The sequence below is a fragment of the Rattus norvegicus genome, chromosome 18 (assembly GCF_036323735.1).
Source record: "Rattus norvegicus strain BN/NHsdMcwi chromosome 18, GRCr8, whole genome shotgun sequence".
Classification (NCBI taxonomy): domain Eukaryota; kingdom Metazoa; phylum Chordata; class Mammalia; order Rodentia; family Muridae; genus Rattus; species Rattus norvegicus.
The window spans coordinates 13533706-13558063 of NC_086036.1; the positions used below are offsets into that span (position 1 = coordinate 13533706).

Consider the following 24358-nt stretch of genomic DNA (forward strand, 5'->3'; position numbering starts at 1 on the left):
CCTAACCCTCAAGACTGGAGGTCTTAGGAAGTCTGGTGGGGTGGGTGGGGTGGGGGCATCCTTGTGGAGATGGTGGGGTGGTGGGAAGGTCGGGGAAGAGGTATGGGATGTGGAACCCTCGGGGAGGGGGTGTGGACTGGGAAGGGAATAAAATCTGGAGTGTAAAATTAAACAAATAAACAAACATTTTATTGGCAACTATGTTGTTCTATAAGTGAAGCATAATTGCTATGAGCATTGCTTAGATTATAGACATGAGATTTGATGGGTCTTACAAGATCATCTAACCTAAAGGAGTCATTTGTAAACCTGATTTAAGGGTTGTTGCAATTTTTCTTTCTGTTGTGATAAAAAAAAAAGAACGAGCAAAATCAGCTTAGGAAGGAAAGGGCTTTTTAGGTTTTAGTTTACCGTCTAGTGAGGTCAGTGCAGGAGCTCAAAGTAGGAACTTGTGTGCAGGAACTGAAGAGGAGACCAGGGAAGAAACCTGCTTCCTGGCTGGCTTCCTGGGGTTTATTCAGCTACCTTCCTTATAAACAAGGCCCACCTGCCCTTGGATAGTCCTGTCCATTGAAGGGCTGGGCATTTTTATGTCAATTAGCAATTAAGAAAATTCTCCACAGTCAAGCCCAAAGGCCAGTTTGATGGGGGGCAATTCTTCAAGTAAAGGTCATTTCCAAAGTGTGTCATTGACAACTAAAAGTAACCACAGGATGGATAAATATCAAATAAAAGAAATGCAATTTTCAATGGTTTGCAAAAATTCCGAGTCACAGATTTTATCCCCACTTACATGTCTGACCAAGTATTTTCCCCCAGTAATTGAAGACAAAAACTAGAAGAAAAGTTCCAAAATGACATCTGAAACTCATTAACCTCAAGAGTGCCCACCAATTTGAAAGGCAGGTTAGTTCCTCAATGTGTGTATTTGAAATGCAGTAGGCCTGCTGCTGACAATCTGACAGCTTTGCTCTTTTGTAAGGGGACAAAGACAGCTTACTGTCATATGGTAATTGGTAATAATTATCATGCATGATAGAAAAAGCTCACCTTTTCATAAGAACAAAGTTCTTATGAATATACAATAGGCCCTGTGTCATGGGATGGTGGAATCCATATGATTAATTTATGATGGGTCATAGTCATACATCTGTGGGCTACAAGCACACTGTGGTCTGTGTAATGAAGGGCAAGAGTGTCGAAACTGATGGTAACAAGAAATGGTGTGCCAGGAGTTGGCATTTCTGTTAAAGAAGAGCATATCTTCCCATTCCTCTCTTTAGAAAAATTACTGGGAGGCAAGTACGGGAAATATTCCTCCTTACTGCTGTTTTTTTTTTTTTTTGAGTATTATTATATTAGTTTGTTTATAAGCCTGGGACAATAATTACAAAGGAAGTGGTTTAAAAACCAGAATCTATTCTCTTGCAAGTTCAAAGGTCAGAAATGAGTAATGGATCCCATGAAGCTAAAAGCAAGAAGTAAGTAAAATTGGTTCGCCCATTCCCCTGGCCAGTGCCTCTCATTCCGCCGTACTTTCCTTTCCATTGTCCTGTGACCCTTCCCACTGTTGCCCAATCTCAATGGTTCTCTCGGATGAAAACATGTGTGACATACAGCTAATTCGCACAAGGAATAGTGTCTCCATCTGAATATCCTCATCTTCATGGTATCATCAGAGTTTTCTTTGTGCTTAAGATTATATTCACAAGTTTTAGTAATTAAGATGTAGATGTGTGTTAGAATCACTATTTAGGCTGCCACAGTTAGTACTGATTTTAATGAAATGTTATGATTTAAATAGAATCCATTGGAGTAAGAATAGGCAAGATGTTCAATACTGGTTTTGGGAGGTTGGTATTTGTTTAACCCTAATCAGTTTTTAAAAAATCTCTTAACAGAGTAGATAGTCCCTTTGTAATATTCTTTGAAGCAGGATAAAACAATAGTCACATATTAAAAGAATGTTTGAGACTCTCTTTTTTAAAAGTTAGCAGATTTAGAATTTTTGAAAGAAGACGCATGCCAAAGACATGATTCAAGGAAGAAAGCTGTGAAATGGAGCCCTCAGGACAAACCACTCACTCTCATTTTCCTGTTTGAGATTTGCTTGAATGATTTAAGACAGCCCAAGGGGAACATTCATTTCCAAAGATCTAATCCAGGTGTACAGTTTACTTCATATTAAACTTTCATATTCATCTTCACATTCTACATTTCTCACAGTGTTTCTGAATATAAATACAATTGAATTATATTTTCTTGAGATGAATAGACACTGGAATATGGATTGATATATGTGTATGTGCATGTGTCTTTCTGTGTGTTCACATACATAGTCTTATCACATACATGATTTAAAGGCACACAAATTCAGTAACATGCTGCTAAGAGTGTAGGGGATTAGGAAGCAGCAAGATGGATGTGCAAGAGAAAGGAAAGTGGTAGAAGAGAGTCCACCCACTGTAGACCCTGGGTAGATAAAAGTCACCAGAAAACGACGTAAGAATATGGAAAGTCCAACTTGTAAGAGTATACAGATACATTTATATACTATTATTATATTATTATATCATAACATATTTCCTATTCACTAGTTCATTAACAAACTTTTTGGGCATTTAGTTTTAAACATACTACTTTGTGGATCACCCCTTTACTTATGTAGAAAAAATATATTTTTTTGTCCCACAAAGTTGTATACTTTACAAATGTTGTGACCATTCCATTTCATTTCTGACTTGTGATGTGCAGTCTATTGAAACTGCCTGCCTGAAAGACTAGAGAAATTCGATGACATAATCTCTTAGGGTTTAGTGTTGAACAATAAAGGAAACCTGTCTTACGTCAAGATGGCTTGAATATGTATGGATAAGCCTTCCCTAAAAGGAAAAGATTCTCTCCATCTCTCTCTTCCTCCCCCTCTCCATCTCCCTCTCTCCTTTCTCTCATTCCTCTTGTAATATAGATGTAGCCTTTTGTTTTCAATGAGAGCTTCCACACAACCAGAATAGTCCTCTGTAGCAAGAATCAACTTTATATTTTTTAATTAATCTTTTTATTCATTTACTTTTCAAAAGTTATCTCCCTTCCTGGCTACCTCTCCACAATCTCCTCCATTGCATCTCCCCTTTCCTTCTTCCCTTTTGCCTCTATGAGGGTATTCCTTCATCCACTCACCCATTCTTTCTTCACTGCTCTAGCATCCCCCTATGCTCTGGACCAAGGGTCTCCCCTCCCACTGATGTTAGGTAAGGCCATCTTCCGGTACACATGTATCTGGAGCCATGGATCCCTTCATGTATTCTCTATGGTTGGTGGTATCTGAAGGCTCTGAGTGGTCCTGTTAGTTGATATTGTTCTTCCTATAGGGTTGCAATCTCCTTCAGCTCCTTCAGTCCTTCCCATAGCTCTTACATTAGAGTCTCTGGCCCAGACCAATGGTTGGTTGTGAGTATCTGCATCTGTATTGGCCTTCAAAGAAGACCTGATACCAATACTTCTCAAACTATTCCACAAAATAGAAACAGAATGAACACTACCCAATACTTTCTATGAAGCGACAGTTATGCTGATACCTAAACCACAAAAATACTCAACAAAGAAAGAGAACTTCAGGCCAATTTCCCTTATGAATATCTATGCAAAAATACTCAATCAAATTCTCACAAACTGAATCCAAGAGCACATCAAAACGATCATTCATCATGATCAAGTAGGCTTCTACCCAGGGATGCAGGGATGGTTCAATATACAGAAATCCATTAGCACAATCCATTATATAAACTAACTCAAAGGGACAAAACACAAGATCAACTCATTAGATGCCGAAAAAGCCTTTGACAAAATACACCATTTCATGTTAAAAGTACTGGAGAGATAAGGAATTTAAGTTTCATACCTAAACACAGTAAAAGCAATATACAGCAAACCAATAGCCAACATCAAACTAAAAGGAGAGAAACTTGAAGCAATCCCACTAAAACCAAGGACAAGGCTGCCCACTCTCTGTCTATCTATTCAATATAGTACTCCAAGTCCTAGGCAGAGCAATCAGACAACAAAAGCAGGTCAAAGGGATACAAATTGGGAAGGAAGAAGTCAAGATATCACTATTTGTGGATGATATGATAGTATCTATAAGTGACCCCCAAAATTCCATCAGAGAACTTTTACAGCTGGTAAACATTTAGCAAAATGGCTGGATATATAAATAACAAATCAATAGTCTTCCTCTACTCTAAGGATAAATGGACTAAGAAAAAAGTTAGGGAAATGACACCTTTCACAATAGTCACAAATAATATAAAAATCTTGGTGTGACTCTAACCAAGCAAATGAAAGACCTGTATGACAGGAACTTCAAGTCTCTGAAGAAAGAAATCAAAGAAGATCTCAGAAAATGGAAAGATCTCTCATGTTCATGGATCGACTTTATCTTTAAAATGCTTGGGTTTAGAATCATATTGTTTCTATTCCTAGATTTTTTTGTTCAAATCTGACATGTACTATCAGTCTAATCTTAAGTCCAACTCAAATAATATTCTTGATATCATTTTAATTAAGTTTCCGACTGTTAAACTTTCAGAAGATAAGAGTTAAATATACATGTGCCTATATTTGGTAATAGTTAAATACCTGGCTATCATAGTACGCATGACATATACATCCTGTCCATATCCTAAAACACTGGCTTTACTCTAGTTCATGATATCATAAACTGTTAACGACATGCTAGCGTAAGACACAGAGAACTACTGAAATGGTACACAAAATGAAATGAGCTTATTTCCCTTACTAAACTATGGCCTATCTATTAAGTATTAATTTGTACGTGTATATACTTATTATTGTTTTGAAAAGCATGTAATAATATGCTTGGTTAAATGATCTTATCTGTTCTTACTGAGATTATGGCTGGCTTGATCGAGTGCAGGTCGTATGCATGTAGTCATGGCTGCTTTGAGGTCACAGTACATTAGGGATGACATGTCCAGTAAATACCATTTTGCTATAAAGGACAGCTCCCTCTGGCTCTTAAACGTTCTTTCTCCTCCTCTACAATGACACTGAGCCTAGGGATACAGATGTCTCATTTAGATCTGACCATTCCAGTGTCATATTCTTGGCATACTGACCAGTTGTGAGTCTATACTGATGGCCATCTACTGCAATAGTAGTAGTAGTAGTAGTAGTAGTAGTAGTAGTAGTAGTAGTAGTAGTAGCAGTAGTAGCAGTAGTAGCAGTAGTAGTAAACAGTGATGAGGACTGAGTGGCACACTAATCTACAGGTATAGAGATAAGAACTAAGGGATGTAATTTATTACTGTGTCATTTAGCAGAACAATAGTATCAGATTCTCCCCGAGGGCTGATGGTCTAGTTAGCCAAAGGCTTTTGAAAAGGTAATGGTACCTGACTTGAGTTCCATCTTGTGAGTCAGGATTTAATTCAATCAGAAATTAATCATTTTTAACTGTTCCTAATTGAATGATTTGTGTTGATTATCTGTATTTGAACCTCAAGTCTGCTTGATCACAGTGGATGTTCTTGAATCCTGTTTGGAAGAATCTTACCAAGAAGTTTTATATCTGTGTTCATCAGGCCTATTCGCGTTTGTGGTTGGGTCTTCTCTGGTCTTAGTGTCAGAGTAATACTTGCTTAATGAAAAGAAATTTGGAAGTGTTCATTGTTTTTCTCTTCTACAAAGTGACTTGACAATATTGATGCCAGTTTTTTGAAAGTTTGGAAGAATTTGGCAACAGATTCCTGCTACTTCTATTCCATTGGTTGTTATAGATTGGTTTAATATATTAACTTAACCTTGATTTAACTTTGGTGGGGTCATATGCAATTTTTTTTTAGATTTTCCAGCTTAGTGGATACATTTTAAAAATAAATCCTTATGATTACCAAATTTCCTAAGTGTTTGTTGTTGAGTCTCCCTTTTTAATTTCTACTTTTTATAAATTCAGGTATTTTTTATCTCCCTCTTTTGGTTATTTGGTTAAAAGTTCATCAATCTTGATAATTAAAGAGTAATCATAATCAACTCTTCATTTCATCAATTCTTTGTCTGTTTTTCATTTTTATTTTGATTATTTCTTTAAGTCATCTCTTCTGGAGTGTTGTTTGTTTTTGTTTTCCAAAGCATTCAGATGCTTCAAGCATTCAAATAATATATATTATGAATATGAGACCTCTTAAATTATCTGATATAAGCACTTAATGTTGCAAACTTTCTTTTGGAACTGCCTTCATTGTGTCCCACATATTTGGTGTGATCTGTTTCCATTTTTATTCCAGGACCTTTTAAATTTTCTCTTGATTTCTTCACTTATCCAATTATCATTCAGTAGTGTGGTACTTGACCTCTGTGAGCTTGTGTACATTTCATGGTTTCTATTGTTGTCAATATCCAGCTTTATTCCACTGTGTGTAAATTTAGTGCACGATGTTATTTCAACTATTTCTGTAATTGATGAGAGTTTGTATCTTTTTTATTGGATTTTTAAAATTTATTTACATTTCAAATTTCCCAGTTTCCCATCCATAAACTCCCAAAACATTCCCTCTCCCCATTCTTCTATGAGGGTGTTCCCCCACCCATCCACCCACCACTTCCCACCTTCCTACCCTGACTTCCTCTGCACTGGGGGGTCGAGCCTTGGCAGGACCAAGAGCTTCTCCCATTGGTGTCCAAAAGGCCATCCTCTGCTACATATGCAGCTGGAGCATGCGGTTGGCTTTGGAGAATGTTCAATGACCTTTTATGAAGAGTAAATATTCATTAGTATTTAGGTGGAATTTTCTTTAGATGCCTACATAAGCTCATTGATTTACGATGTATTTTAACTCCAGCATTTCTCTGGTTAACTATTTTTTAGAATGACCCTTTGAGATTGATGAGAGTGGGGAATCGAAGTTACCCAGTATAAACATAATATTTGATAAAATTTAGTTCCCCCATGTTTGCTGCACATACATTTATGATTATAGTATTATCTTAATAAATTATTCATTTGATGAACATTAAATATTTTTCCATCTCTTTTGATGAGTTAAGACTTGAAGTCTTTTATTTTTTGTCAGATATTAGGATAGCTATGCCTGCTTGTTTCCTTGTTCCATTTTCATGGAATGTATTTTTCTATCTATCTTTATCAGGATTACTGATATGCTATGTTAAATCACCAGATCAGATGCAATTTGAAGAGGAAAAGTTTATCTGGTTTACACTCACAACACTTTTCATCAAGCAGAGCAAGAACCTAGAGTCTGAAGATGATGCAGAAGATATGGAGGAGTGCTGCTTACTGGCTTGCTCCTCATAGCTTACTCATTCTTTCTTATAAAACCCAGAACCACAAGCTCAGAGGGGAACCATCACCGATGGGCTGGGTCCACTCACATCAGTCACTAAATGAGAAGATACCCTGTATGCCTGCCTACAGCCCAATATTGTATTTGTTTTCTTGAGACAGGGTTTTTCTGTGTATCTCTGGCTGTCCTTGATTTGCTTTGTAGAGCATGTTGGCCTCAAGTTCACAGAGATGCTCCTGTTTTTGTCTCCCTGGTTCCTAGACTAAAGGTGTACACCAGTACTTCCCAGCACATAGCCTAATTTTATGAAGGCATTTTCTCAACTGAAGTTCTCTTCTATCAGCTGACTATAGCTGGAGTCAAGTTGACACAAAACCAGGAGGCAATAAATTATCCTTTTTACTCAAAGTTGCTATCTATTGTTGACGGCAAGATTTATTTTTTGGAGGCAGCAGAAGAATCGATTCTATTTTTTAATAGACTATATTGGTCTGTGCCTTTCTGTTGGAGATTTAAAACCATTACTACTCAGAGATTTTATTAAATAATGCTCATTAATAGCTGTCATTTTGTTGTTTTGTGGTCTTTTCTCAGACACAATTGAGTGTCCTGGAATCGTTTCTTACTTGTGACCCTGTGACCTCTTGAGTCTCTTTTTCTCCTCTTAAGATTGAAGTATTTCTTCTAGTATCTTCTGTAGTGTTATTTTAGTTGTTATAAATTCCATGTCAAGGTCATTGTACACATGAATTTACAGGGTTGCGAATGATGTACAAGAATCGTATGTGATCAGACCAGCAAAATACAGGCATGGATGAGGGATGGCATTATGCAGTCCCATTCCTTAGTTCAACAGTTACTAGCAAGTGACAAAGGAAGGAAGAGTGAGTTTTCTCTAGAATATGGTTCTTGAGAGGCTACCCATGCTCCAGTACACAGTTCTACACGCAAGTACACATGGGAGCATTAGGTTAACTCAGTGCAATTTCAAAAATTCATTAAGTTTTGAGAAAAAGTGATGGGGAAAATCAAAACAAAATAGAGAGAAGGTAATGAGGGTAGATTTGAGCAAAACATTTTATGTGTAGATTAAATTCTCAAATAAAAAAGTTAAAAATTTTAAATCACTTTTACCATGAAGTTTTTATGTCCCCTTCAATTTTGGTGTACAGTTTTGTTGTACATGATAATAGTCTTGGTTGACAATTTTAGTCCTTCAGAATTTGGGATACACACTTCCCTGCCCTTCTGGCTTTGCTATTTTATTCATTTCTTTGTTTGGTCCCTGGACTTCCTAAGAAGTTGTAAGAAAGAGAAGGCCATGCTAGTTGGGATTCTAGTTACATTCATGAGCCCAATCTTGGGAAATCAGGGTCCCGTTTTTCAGTTTAGGATGTTGTGTGGGCTGGGCTACTGGAGCGGAGTTCCTGGGGACGGGCAGTGGTTCCTGGATGGCGGAGATAGGCGTAAGCCGAGGAAGCCAGAATTCTCATCTACTGTAGGGCTTCATCTTATGTAGGTGAGCCTAAGCTTGGGCTCTTCACTTGTTGCAAGAGAGCTTGCACGCAAGCAAAGACGCTTATTACTGTTGCTAAAAACTCAACTCCTAAGCGAGAAGGAGAAAAACAGCACCCGCTTCGAATAACCATTTCTCAATAGGCAGTCAATTAATTCCCTTATTTGCCGCTCTTGTTCAAGAATTTGGACCTTAGTGAAATACGATAGCTTTCCTATCATGAAATAACTTGCATTTCATTTAAAAATTAATGTCATTATTACAGTCAAAGGTAATCATTTCGAGTAAAAAGTACTCAACAACCAAAATTATATTTCCTGCTAGGACTTCTTTCACCAAATGCTGGCTCATTTGTATCATTATACTGTGCCAAAGAATGGCTCTACAATTATTGTATATGAATATCTGGCTGTGGTTTGAAAAGTTAAGTTTTGAAATCTCTGAAATAATAGAAACTCAGTATCAGGGCATTTCTAAGTGAAACTCATAGTGATCTCTATCATTCACTACAAAACTTTTGTGTCCTCAGTTTAAAGGAAGATCTATGATCTAAGACTTGTTCCCCCAAGAGTAAAGTTGATCTCTGTCAAGAGGCTCAGAATATTTTGTTCTCTGGGTCTATCATTCACAAGCCCAAAGAGCTTTTGATTATATATATTGTTTAAATTTACAACTTTGGAAATGGAAACTAAGAAAAATTAATGCAGTAATTTGTCAAAAACAGCACTGATGTGTAACAAGTATTTATGGAAATAACCATTTTAAACAATAAAAGTTGGCATTTTGTACTTTGCTCAAGTCTGCCTAATAAGTAGTTTAATTTCTAAGATGAAGTGGATTCTTTTATCTGTTTTCACAAAAGATTATCATTTTATGTCCCTTTGGCCATAACAATGAGAAAACACAGTCTCTCACACATGTTGTGTCTATGCAAACCTGGAAATAGGAGGGTAGTCGTCACAGGTGCCTCAGATCACAGGTTCTGATAAGACTTTCTTTGGTATTACACTAAAATTCAGAGAACTGGAACTTCTTGAATTGTTTTCACTTGCACTATGAAATCATATCTATGAACTTTCTATATGCTGTTAAATAAAAATCCACTGGTCATGCCATTCCTTGGCCATTTTGAAAATAACACATCATGGAATTAAGGAGACAACCCCAGTTTTAATTGTTCTTTAAGTCTTACTGTTAAATTCAAGGTCTTGAGCATGACAAGCTCATGCTCTGACACAAAGCTCTGCAAAGGGTGCCATGTGTACCTTTATGCAGAATATAAATTTGTGTTTGTCAGTATATACCTAGCTTATTACAAAATGATTTGGCTTTTGAAAGACCTATCACAATGAATTTATAAGCTTTTCTAAATTCTAATTTTCACTTGAAACCTTTAATCTGTCTCACACACAATGTATATAGTTTGTCCATTAGCGGTGGACAAGCAGAAATTGACAAGCTAAATAAAGTTTTTAAAAACAAACCCCCAGCATTTCAAAATATATTTACAGAATATAACATGTATATTAAGTGTAAGTTTTAGAAAAGAATCTAAAACAAGAGGTTGATATAAAATAGACAGTCTCAAGCAAGAATATTTGAACTGCGAGTGGGGAACACAGCTGTCATGTTGTCTTGGATGAGTTAACAGAGCTGCATTGTTCACTGATTGCGTAGATGCTGAGTTGAGGGCATTTGTTTGAGCTATGGTCTTTTAATCAATACACAAATGAAGTTTAGAAACTACATGCTATCCATTTACTCAAATGTTTCATTGCATTTATCAGGTTTCTCAGCCAACATCCAGTTGTGGGTGTTGGTGATTACAGTATGGTATATTTAGAGGAAATGCCGATATTGTCTTACTGTCTTCTAAAAATACAAAACAAAACAAAATGTGTGTTGGTCATTTCCTGGCATGTAGTGCTATTTTAATTTAAACCGTTGTATCCAGCTGTCAGGCCACTGCACTGTGGCCCCTAAAGCTATGGGAAAGCTTAGGAAAATTGCAAGGAATACATTCTTTTTAGTGGTGTGGGTTTCTCTCTCCATCGGGCATTAAAATCCAAGTAAAATGTGCATTCAAATCACACCTGTTTCAGTTTCTCAAAAAGTGCAATTTCAGCTAATTTAACAACTCATTCCTCTTAGGGATACATTTTACTGGGAGATTTAAGCTAGTGAGATCGGCCTGGGTAAATCATGCAGTTAAATGATTTTTGATAATAGAAAAATTTGGCTGGTTGAAAATGCTTAAAGACTGTGGAAATGTAGAATGCAGGGGTCACCAGGAAGAATTCTGCTTCTATAACCAGGAGGCAAAAGCCCTGGTCTCATGTCACTAACTTCCCTTTCTTGGTCTATTAGCCAAAGTCAAGAATTAGAAAGTCGACGGGAATAATAAACCCAGTGTCAAACCAAAACATGATGCAGATAGCTTGTTGAATAAATCAACTCTTAAATTCCTTCTGTCAGATTCCACTTATTACTTAAAAGTTTTAGAAAAAAAATGTTATTTATTGGAGAGGCTGGGTAGGAGTGTGGCCTTTTCTGGTTATACTGGTCAGATTTTAAGTTTCAGGACAGTGCAATTCTATTCCTTGCACGTAGTATGGGGACGCATAATGACGTAAGGTTTGGGGAGGGCAACATTGTCACACTTGATTCAATTGTTAAATGTGATTTGGATTCTTCAGGTAGATAGTTTAGAGCCTGTCAACCCCTGTTGCTCACTGTGTGAAGATATTCATCACCAAATACAAATAATAAGGAAGACTTCTGTCTCTGTAGCCACTTATACCAGCTGCCTCTTCCTCAAAGCAGGTACCAGCCATGAAACTCATTAAGTTTGTCGATGGTGCTGTTGTGCTTCCTCCCAGGCATTTGCATCACGGAGTGGCTCCTGCACTGTGCGGAATGGGGAGAAAGCCCGGTATATATGAAGCCTGCGAACCCAGGGAGCCCAGCATCCTCTGTAGCACAGACTCAACCTGTGTTAATTCCACTGATGGCATTTTGGAATCAGCTATCAGGAAAGACTCTGAGATTCACAGCGTAAATGTTTCAGAATCCTTGTTATGATTTAATAGGGTGGATTTCTTTGAGCGAAGGGTATCATTTTAAGGTTTTGTTCCAATTTTAATTAATAACAAAACAAAATATTTACTATGGAGAACACATTTAAAATCAGTAGCTATAGCTTTTAAAAAATTTCTTCAACTGCAATAAGCTTTGGACTTGATCTTTTTACAAAACATAAAAATCCAAGATCCTTAATAATTTACACACATGTTTCTTGAATGGAAATCACTATCAGGTCAATCTTCAAAGGGATCTTTTGATTCAAATATGCCTGTTGGGATTCTTGTCTGAAATAAAATACTTGAGTATCCCTTGCTCTTTTCTTCCTTCTGAGGCCTATGTGAGGTTCCTCCTCCTCCTCCTCCTCCTCCTCCTCCTCCTCCTCTTCCTCCTCTTCCTCCTCTTCCTCTTCTTCCTCCTCTTCCTCCTCTTCCTCCTCTTCCTCCTCTTCCTCTTCTTCCTCCTCTTCCTCCTCTTCCTCCTCTTCCTCTTCTTCCTCCTCTTCCTCCTCTTCCTCTTCCTCTTCCTCTTCTCCTTCTTCCTCTTCTCATTCTCATTCTTATTCTTATCATTAATAATTACTATTACTACTATTATTTATTATCATCATCGAATAGTGATATTGCACTTTCACCAAAAGTTTCACAGCTCTGGGTCCCATAGCGTTCTGTAGAAACTGAATAGAGAGAGATGAGATGCTTTCCCCTGTCAACATCCTGTGCCCCCTCTGAGGAGCTTGCTTTTCCTGCTCCTGCGGTCAGAGGAGCTTCTTAGCTCTGGAATCTTCAATATATATATATTGAATATATATATATATATATATATATATATATCGCAAAGATATCCCTTCCTCCCTCTTCTTAATCCCTCCATATCTCTATCTGGTTTATGCTATGCTTACTCTTCCTATATGACTGATCAGAAAATTTGATCTGCCACAGAGTTTTCTTCAGAATATGTGATGTTGCTTTTGTAATGACCCCTAGGTCCACGCAGCATATTTCTTTTACCCTGAAGCTTGCAGAGAAATTCAAACACTAGAATAAGGGTGAAAGCCACTCACTGTCACCCCTGAATGGCTGTGACATGCGTCTGGGGTGCAGAGAAGTGCAGTGAATCTGTGAAGAGCCCCTAAGCTTGTGCTTAGAGTGTGATGAGGCGGGCCCACTGGACTCTGAAGCTTGGTCCCTGAGACGCTGTGTTTACAGGTAGACAGAGGCCCACGGGAGTTTGAGTAGAGAAGTAGGAGGGACTGTTTTGACTCCAGTAATAGGCAAAAAGAAAGATGCAGAACAAGGTGACATGTTAGTGTGGAGAGAGCAATTGTGAGTCCCACTGCATTTTTTTAGAAGAAATTTATTAGCAGAAAAGAGGCTACAAGTATCAAGATGGACTAGTGCTCTCAGTGACCGTCTTTCCCTCTGCCCTCAGAAACATTATTTTATATGGTATTTTAGAGGAAGACATAGAGATCTTTAGACAGGTGAGTACCTTGGTCATCCACAGTTCTAAAACGAGCAATTTTAGAATGTTTATTGCATATATTTTACCTCATTCACACACATTAACTAGAGTTCAGTGAGTTTACAGTTACAGAACTCCCTCTGTCTCCTGAATGTTGGGACAAGAGTTTCCACGTTGAGGAGTTCAGAGTAATATTTTTCCCTTCTGTGTAAGGAATGACTCCCTCCTTATTAGGGTAACATTTTCAAATGTTTTTATCCTCATGTTTGTCTGTCCACTAGTCAGTTTCTGTCCTTGTCTTTTACACCTCTACACACATCAATGGTAACATTCTGCCTAGTGGTTTGCTAGCCTCGATATACACTCATCTCTCATTTTGTTTAGGTTAGTTGTAGCCTTAACAAATGCAAACTCTAGATTTTATTTTTTAAAAAACGCTTTGTTTTACATTTTCTGGGCCAAAGTAACCTTCCAATGCTATTAAAAATTCCAGTTCTGTAAGTAATTCTCTTCTTTTAATGAGTCCCCAGATACATCTCTTGCAAACTTTTCAGTACCAAACCTCTTCATCAAAGTCTTAGTCTTACTCTATATAATGTTCTCTCTTTCTTGGTTGGAGATTCAAATCACCCTCTTTAGAACTGTCTGCTCAAAATAAAAATAAACCTTGCAAAATAGGGATTGGAAAGAAGACAGCTCAGCAGTTAGGAATGCCTGTTGCTTGTCTGGAGGATGCCAGTTCAGGTCCCAGCTCAGGGAGCTCGTAACTTCCTGTAGCTCTAATTTGAAGAGATCTGACACCTTATTCTGGCTTCTGTAACCCCACCCCTGCTCAGAGGGACATATGTCAGCACAGACAGAAATGCATGCATGCACATAAAACTAAAACTGGACCTTAAAAGACAGTTTATCTGTTTCCACACCTCCCTTTCTTGTATTTGAAATCCTTCTATTGAAGGCTGACATTTGCATCAGGGTTTCTTGTGATCCAATTTTATTCTGCATCCCTGGGCATCCTCTCCTTTATTCTTACAAAAATAATTCCTCCTCTGTTAGGCTTTCTTTCTCAGTGGATAAGGGTGCTCAGGTGTTCCCAACATAAAGCTCCCCATACTCTATTTCTGTATATTAATTGACTACTTCCTGACAGGGTATATTTTTTGAAAGAATAATCAATACCAAATTTTTGTCCTTAATTTCTCTTCAGCTCTTTGAAATACGGTTTCTACCTCTACTGGATGAACTAGGTGATGCTTAACTTCCAGGCCTAACTTCATTTGTTTCCCTCTAGTACTTGGCATATATGACTCCATATTTTTTTAACTGTGAAAACCATGTTTTGAACATTACCTTGTGTTCCTTGGTTTATATTGCCAATCCTGAGCCATGTATCTTCCATTCGATGTTTTAATAACCCAAAGAAAACTGTTTTCCCAAGCACTGCACCAATTCCATGTGTGGATTTCAAGACCCATGTCAATATCGTCCATGTTCATTTCCATGACACATGCAACTTGGTTCAATATTATTAAGGATGAACTCTCTTTCATATTTTTGCTTCCTCCTAGAAGAAGGTACCACCGACCCAGCTTCACAGCCTGGAAACCTAGGACTTATAATTCCTATTTCTCTATGACTCTTACAGCCACCGGATAACCAAGCTTCACTGAGTTCCATTATTATTATTATTATTATTATTATTATTATTATTATTATTATCACTACTACTACCATCACCACTACCACCAAATTTCTCTTTAATCTTTGCATTTGTCACTGTGTTTCTTGAAATGGTTATCACTGAAAGCCTGGAGCCATGAGGACTTCCTCCCTTTCATTTTAACCCCAAACTTATACATATCAAAATTCAATTTCACTTTATTGCCAAAGTCACTCCCTTAAAAGGAGTCAAAACTAGTGGAACCACTAATGTCTCAAATCCATCACTTGCCCCTCTGTTCTTTTAAGACAATGCTCAAAGTCCTCAGCTTGCCACCGTGTCTGCAGACACAGCTTTTATTTTTGCTGACTGTGTCTATTCTGGAATCCACCATATTTTGGCCTCTTCTGTTCCTCTTTTATATAATCTAAAATTTTTATGCATTTTAAAAACATGGAAAGCTCCACTAAGCCTTCAATTTTAAAAATCAAAATTTACATCAAATCCATCTTGGAGAAACCCTCTCTGACTCTCTGTTGGTTACATATATAGCTTTTGAACTCTTCTCCCTACAATCATCTACTGAATTTGTTTTTTTTTTATATTTTTCTATCTAGACTCTAGGCAGTAGATAGTCTGAAACAAGGTCATAGTAATTTTACATTTAAGCTTTAACAAAGTCCAGGAGATGTTAGTCAGCCAAGAACCTTTGAACACATGCATTCTCCATTGGACTGCTGTTTTTTTCTCTCACTGATGAAGCAGAGTGCCTGACAGAAACAGCTTATGGGAGTGGAGGTTTATCGATCTGATGAGTTAATAGCAGAGCAAATTAGTCCACAATGAAAAGGAAGCAGAGAGAAAAAGAATGTGGGGTGCTCTGTTAGCTTCCCACCCATTTACTTAATCTGTGCATCAAGCCCCATTTGATGCTACTTACATCTGCAGAAGTGTAGACATGGACATCCCCAGAAACATCCTACCATGTGACTCCAGGTAATTCTAAATCTTACCAAGTTGACAATGACAAGACAACTGCTAAACCACTCAGATGCAAATGTTTATGTATATGTGTGTCTGTATCTACTGAGATGTAAACATGCAGATATTTTCGAAGAATACGTAATCATGGAGGAAGCATCTGCTAAGTTAGAATGCATATACTAACATACAATCATAATGCATATACTAACATACAATCATAATGCATATACTAACATACAATCATAATGCATATACTAACATACAATCATAATGCATATACTAACATACAATCATAATGCATATACTAACATACAATCATAATGCATATACTAACATACAATCATAATGCATATACTAACATACAATCATAATGCATATACTAACATACAATCATAATGCATATACTAACATACAATCATAATGCATATACTAACATACAATCATAATGCATATACTAACATACAATCATAATGCATATACTAACATACAATCATAATGCATATACTAACATACAATCATAATGCATATACTAACATACAATCATAATGCATATACTAACATACAATCATAATGCATATACTAACATACAATCATAATGCATATACTAACATACAATCATAATGCATATACTAACATACAATCATAATGCATATACTAACATACAATCATAATGCATATACTAACATACAATCATAATGCATATACTAACATACAATCATAATGCATATACTAACATACAATCATAATGCATATACTAACATACAATCATAATGCATATACTAACATACAATCATAATGCATATACTAACATACAATCATAATGCATATACTAACATACAATCATAATGCATATACTAACATACAATCATAATGCATATACTAACATACAATCATAACGCATATACTAACATACAATCATAACGCATATACTAACATACAATCATAACGCATATACTAACATACAATCATAACGCATATACTAACATACAATCATAACGCATATACTAACATACAATCATAACGCATATACTAACATACAATCATAATGCATATACTAACATACAATCATAATGCATATACTAACATACAATCATAATGCATATACTAACATACAATCATAATGCATATACTAACATACAATCATAATGCATATACTAACATACAATCATAACGCATATACTAACATACAATCATAATGCATATACTAACATACAATCATAACGCATATACTAACATACAATCATAATGCATATACTAACATACAATCATAACGCATATACTAACATACAATCATAATGCATATACTAACATACAATCATAATGCATATACTAACATACAATCATAATGCATATACTAACATACAATCATAATGCAGATACTAACATACAAACATAATGCAGATACTAACATACAATCATAATGCATCTACTAACATACAATCATAATGCAGATACTAACATACAATCATTTTAACTTTGTAAAAAAAATAAGGACATTGAAAAAGACCATGAAAATTAGGTCATATGTTACTGTTGTAATTAAGAATTTACACTCACTGGTGATTTTTCTATTTTAGAGCAATTTCAATTAACATGATTTGTTAAATAATCTTAACTCATACATGATTTGCCTTCTAGTTCAATTATTTGGCCAAATTTCTCTGTATATAGTTTGTTTTCATCTTCTATTTTTCTTTCTGTTATAACACAAAAGAAATGTACCTAAGTGTGTTTTTATAGAGACAGCAGCAATGCTTACCAATCAAATTGTTTATGCAAATAACTGCATTGAAATTGTCCTATAGCTGAGTGCAGTGGAAGCTCTCATTCACCTCTGATGAGCCAAGCAGATAGCATATGCAAATCTGAGATCTGTGCATGAGTTTGTTCTGGACCTACAACTTCTGTTTCCATTTGGAATAGTAGTTTTAATACCACCAGTCCAAAAGCAAACAAACAAACAAAAAATCCTCATAGAGCTCATAAATAACTATGGAACAGGGAAAGTTGGTGTGTGTGTGTGTGTGTGTGTGTGTGTGTGTGTGTGTGATGATTGAAAACATTTCTGAACGTAAATTATTTTCAGTGTACTTCATATAAGTACCTAGTCCTTTTATTATACAAAACTACGGTCCATGTAGATAAGACTCTTGCCTAAGGGCTTCTCATAGTAAGGTAGAAATCATAAATTTTAGTTTGAGACCATGTATCTATGTAAAACATTTAAGAACATGAATGGAAAACAATTAACATTTTATTTTCAGTAAATGAGACCATGATTTGTGATGCCTTAGAGAAGCTCTTTTCCTTACTGAGTTTTGTAAGCTATACAGTCTTGTGTGTATTACTTCATTTGGTTGGTGCTTAGCACGTAATCTAGAGACTAAGGCTTTATTGCATATCCTACACAGCTGCCTTATTTTTCATATTTAAATAATCTTCATCACCTTCAGTTTATAGTCAACTGAAGGGAGAAATCTTTTCCTTGACGTTAATGTGTATTTCAGGGTGTTAAACTTACTAGTGATTGAGTAATAATTTTGAAATATTTTGTTAGATCATAAACATATTATTAACATGTGCTGTTAATCAAATGCAAACCAATGAGTTACACAGGGTTTCTCGAAGACACTGATCTAAAATAAGGAGTTCCGGTGACTTTTGTCTTTTTACAGTACTGCTAGGATTAGTTCCGATGCACACCGTTGGGAATCTCATGCTTCCATTTTCAGTGTGTCCTACTGGGTGGTGAGTGCTCAGAGAACCCTGGGGAACAGCTTAAGCTTAATGTCAATGTGATTTGGGATGTGGCTGACTAATGCTTCCTATGTATCAATCATAGGAGCTACATAGATGATAATGTGGAGAACTCAGGCTATCCCGTCGCAGTTTGAGCGCAGGTCAAGTACAATGCACCTTGATGCACAAAGTTGGGTTGCAAATTTCCTTTGTATGAAACAAAGAGTGAGAAGCCCATCGCACTGCTTAGACTGAGAGTCTAGTGGTGTAATTTCCTTCCACTCTTGGCCTATGCCACTTGTCTATGACAATAGCTTGCTATCAAATTTAAGACCCTTATTCGGGAGGTTAATGCGAGGTAAGAACTCCATTCAGTGTTATTTTGGCTTAAGGGCATAATGTCACAATTTGATGCATCCTCTAATGACTTTTTTTTTCTAAAGGCAGCTTACAGCTTAGACCTAGTTCAGCGAATTTCCTTGTAAGGTCCTTGGAAGACTGGAGGAAAAAAAAAGCAAACTACAATTGATTGCGTGGCCAAATTTCTGTTCATGCCTGCTTACTGATTTTTGTTCATTTCACAAATAAACAAGGCATGAATACATCAACCCAGAAACCATAAACAATAAAGAACTTCATCCCGTAAGTTTGCTACAACCAGCAGTTTGTGGCTGAATCTGCTATTTGTCATAAGATAAATGATAAAGTGATTGCCATTTGTCACTGAATACACAGGAGAAGTGCTCAGCCATGAACTAGGCAGAGGCAGGCAACAGGAAATACCACCATTCTTACCACCACTGACTACCTTTTAAGCAGTACCTTACAGCTGTGGAAAAATAAAAGTACATCAGGATTTGTGGTAAAAGACAAACAAAATATTCTTTTAACAAAAAAATTACAAAATAAGTTTTAGTTGTCTGCATACACATAGGTGAAAACCTTGTATTTACCATGGCAAGGACTGCTGTGAGCATAGGCTATCTTTTATACAGGAAGTTGTTTTGTAAAGTTGGGCACTGAGTTTAATTTATATGTATTGTTCCCATTTTTGTACTGCTCAGTGATTTTTAATACAAACTTTTTTATGTTTCTGAGAACCACTGGTGCCTGACCGCTTCCAGCTATATTAATAGGGGTATAACAGCTCGCATACATTACCAGAGCCTGAGTTTTATCTAGACTCTGATTGAATCTAGGGAGTGCCCAAATTCTGTGGGTATCCTTACTGCCAACTGCACGGACTTCATTAATTTCTCTCAAAGGCAATTCAGCAGCAAACTGGAAGATAAGACATGTGTGACATACCAAGATCATGGGATCTCTACATTGTAACCTTCCCTACCTGCAAACTGATGAGGAGGGAGCATTATGAGAAGGACACCTAGAATGAGAATAGACCGCAAACTCTGAAGCCTAGATCTGAAGGAGACATACAGGGCCATAGACATGTCAGTGTACATTTTCAATTACGGGGGAAAAAGCAGAGGTATGAGATAGCTGGCATGACTGTTGGAGGTCTTCAAAGGTATTTGTAACTTGATTTTATTATGGGATATATCACTTTTCACAAGAGAACTCAGATTAAATAACACAGAACCTGAAATAGCGTTACACCATTAGACACAGTTCCTCCAGGATTGAGGCTGAAATATGTGACTAGAGAAATGGAGTGGGCAGGGTACTTGCTCAAAATCAAGTACAAATAAAAAAAATCAGTATTTAGTGACTGATGTTTCTAGAAGCTGACCTGTTAGGTTTGAGTCATCATAATTTTTCTAATGTACTATAATAAAAGTATGAAAAGATAAATTATAAGTTTGTTCTTTTCTTATATAGTCCAATAAAACAACTTTTGGCACCTTTTATTTAAAATATTAGAAGTAACCATCGTCAACAAAACAAAACAAAACAAAATGCTCGCTTTACTTTGTGCTATAGCGTATGAGAGATCTTTCAAATCTTTTCTGCTGGGAGTAGAGATTTCTTGACATAAGCTAATACATTTTTCATCAAGTGCTAATGGGAGAAAATGATTAGACAGATCAAAGGATGTATGCATTGTCTGGCTGCCAATGTCGACTGACTACTACCTATTAAATACATCTTATGAATACTGTTTATTATCACCCTGATTTATTTTCTAATAGTTATAATACATTACCTATAAAGTCATCATCATTTGTGTACATTAAAATGTGAAATTAACACTTATATGAATGTATGAATCACACATACATTTTAAAGTCTATTCAGGAAGTCCCTCTGTATTATGAGCACCTGCTTTAATGAGAAGGACTAAGAAAGATGCTATTGTACCCTTGTTTACAGAACTTATAAGTACACATCATACTTATAAACCACACCAATCTGCTTTCCTCAGATTGTACTAGTCATTTTTCTCCTGTGTTTTTCTCCAAAGGCTTCCCATCTTCTCTGTTTATTTCAGTGTTTCTATCAGCAAATTTATCTTTCCATCTTGATAAATCTATTTTTAAAGGATTAGGTAATTGCACCCATATATGCATTGTATTGCCTTTTCAGCATTCAAAATATTGTTTCAGGGCAATCTCTCTTTCTCCCTCTCCTTTTCGTACACAAACAGAAAACAGGAAAAGGCAAAGCTGGCTTTTAGGCTCCTGACAGGAGTCTGGTATAAGTGGGAGACTTTTAATTCTCAAATTGTTTCACTTCAATAACTCTTTTAAAGTTGTTGCGCCAAGATGCCTGGCGGATTCAGCTCCATTGCCTTTTCTTGTTTTGAACTAATGTATTCTTGATCACCGTTTAATGAAACTATATACCACATGGAGATTTCACATTAGATAAGCCATGTGAGACCCTCATCAGACAAGTAGCTCAGGCTGGTGGTAATCCTTCAGATGAAAATTTCAGACTAGCAGGTTTTCCAATTTAAATGAGCCCCTTTAACTATAAAAAATTGGCACGGTATGATTGCTAAAAATTATTTTTAAATTTTTATGTTGCCAAAGTGCCCTGGTGGCTGTAAAAAACAGAAATCCTGCCGTAAATACAGAAAACATTAACTGGTCACTGAGGGGATCCAATTTACAACCCATAGAGACAACTCACACAGCTCACTGACACTGGTGAGATTGGGTCTGTGATAGGGCATTCAGCCCTGCTCCCCCCACCCAGAAGCAAAGCTCGTCCTAAAGATGCAATTAAATAGATTTATTCCACAAGTTTCTCCAGCCAGTGGCTATTACTCACTCTTACTTCATTGAGCTCTGATCTAGAGAATGTTCACGGCGTGCACAGGTATCTTTTAGACAGCAACAGTACTTGTTATAAATTTCTGATGCAAAAATCATCATGGGAGGAATTAACATGTGTTATTTAACTTTTTTTATGTAAGTGATTCCATTTATGTTAGAAGACCTATTTTCTCTCCATTCTTCTTCTAACCTAGAGTTACTGCATCTATGGATATTTTTACAGCTTTAAGTATGATGGAGCTCTGTTTTCTCAGTCTCAGATATTTTATGAATTTGGACTTCAAATAAGAAGAAAAAGAATATGTTTAAATTTTACTGTGTATTGTGTTTTTTGTTTTATTCTATCACAAATAACAAGTTGTGTGCACAAACACATATCAATATTCTCCCGTGTGCACAATGGATGATCTTGTAGGGTTTAAGCCTTAAAAGAACGGTAGAGATGAGCTTATTTGAGACATCATTGACATTCATACACTACAGAGTTTGACCGAGCAAGAATTTTCAAGTGGTAAACAAAGTTAGGGTTACTTAACAAAGAACCAAAATCTTAGACTAAATGTTTCAGTTCAAAGGAATAACCAAGGAAATTAACAGCTCAGCATGAATAGTAAAAGTACTACAGGAGAATAGATATGTATCAGATCCTACCACAAACAGGCAGGCACAGACCTGTCAGCAATTAGCATGCAGGAAGCACAAAACAAAGAAACCAGAGTCTTAAATAGAATCATACTACACCCAAAGGCACGATTGTGCCCTTATTCAAACGCTCATCTGTATTGGAGGGGCTTTGCAGAAAGATTCTGTCTTACCAACCAGTAGTTTCCAGCTAGGACTCCGGTAGCTGCAGACTAAATAAAATTAAAAGTGTACCCTGTAATAATAAGCTGCCCTTTATTTCTCTAAATAAATTTGGGGAAAACATGCATAGCTATTAGCATCAAATATTACAAATGAAAACAACAGCACAACAGGCTCAGGACTTTGATGGACAAAGCTGTTGTTATTCAAGTTTATTTAACCTGCTTGGGCATTTAATGAGGTGGGGTCATTGCAAAACTATTAGCTCTCGAGAAGAAGGGTGGTTGATGTGCTCCCCAGCTGTGCAAAGACCCATGGAAGAGTCTAGACATGTCCTGTTCTTCCAGAAGTACCCCAGCAGACATTGCAAAGGTCCCCAAAACTCTTGGGGAGTAGGTGAAGGGCATCCATCTTTCTAGGTACTTCCTGGTCAGAATGGAGCTATGGAGCAGTCACAAATCAAGCTGGGGAAGAGGCTTGGGTTCATCCTCCATCAAAGTCATTGTGGGAACTGGGAATTATAGAGGGAAACTTGAGATGAGGAGCTGGCAGAGGAACTCTCAGTATCTAGGAGAAGCCATTATGACTCAAAAAGCCTGGCTTTAAAGAAGAAATGTGTTTGGAAGCTTCCAAGGTGAATAGAGAATGAGAAATGAGATATAACTGGATACAAGTACATTGTGAATGTTGCTTTAAATGTCTGCAAACATGTGCTTATGCGGGGAAAGAGCACCCAGAATCTTGGAGCTCAGTCCTTACAGTGTCTTCTAGTGTCTGTTTATCTTAACTGTAGCACTACTAAGTCACTGTTTATGGAAATGAAATGACTGTCTTTAGAACTTGGAAAAGGTGTTAAAAAAACAAAAACAAAACTCAAACCTCAAGTGGAAGGCTATTAAGAACAGACAAGAAGAAGAGAAAAAATATGAAAGAATATAACATTTCTGAGAAATAAATTCAGACATATTTAGCTAGAAGGGATGTTCTGAACTTGTAATCACTTAATATAAGGGAATCTTGAGAACGCTTAAAGAGAGAGAACTGAATGGTGAACGTTAGGTAGCTCTTACATAGAAATTAGCATCCTAACATGTCGCTGTGTCAGTAGTCTTACACTTTGTTTTTCTGTTCTGGTGGCTCATCAGGATGGCTCTTATAGAGAGGAAGCAAATGTGTCTTGAAAGGAAACAAGCAAACAAGCAAAGAAATGACAAGAACAGCTACAAAACACTATTGTCACCACTCTGGTCAGCACCCAATTCCTCTTGACGTAGGTTACCCACCTTGGACCTTCTATAATGAGTGCATACTCTATGTAATCACGTCTCTAACAAGAATTTATTCATTAGCTAGTGCGTGCCAAACACCATAAGATGTTCAGGCTAAGCCCTTCTATTGTGGGCAATGACGCTTGCTTCAGAGTGCTTAGTACTTACTTGCACATGCAGACAATGCGACTTGGCATTTGCCATTCAGTATGTTTAGAAATTCATATCGCTCTGTCTTTTCACTGGGGATTTAATCTAATTTTCAATTCCAATGAGTTGCT

At 36.7% G+C, this 24358-nt stretch overlaps 1 protein-coding gene across 1 annotated transcript in view; it reads right to left on the reverse strand.

Moving 5' to 3' along the window:
- The window catches only part of Ccdc178 (coiled-coil domain containing 178), a 397289-nt gene that overhangs the window by 183911 nt on the left and 189020 nt on the right, over positions 1-24358 (reverse strand). The gene's annotated exons all lie outside the window — the stretch shown is intronic.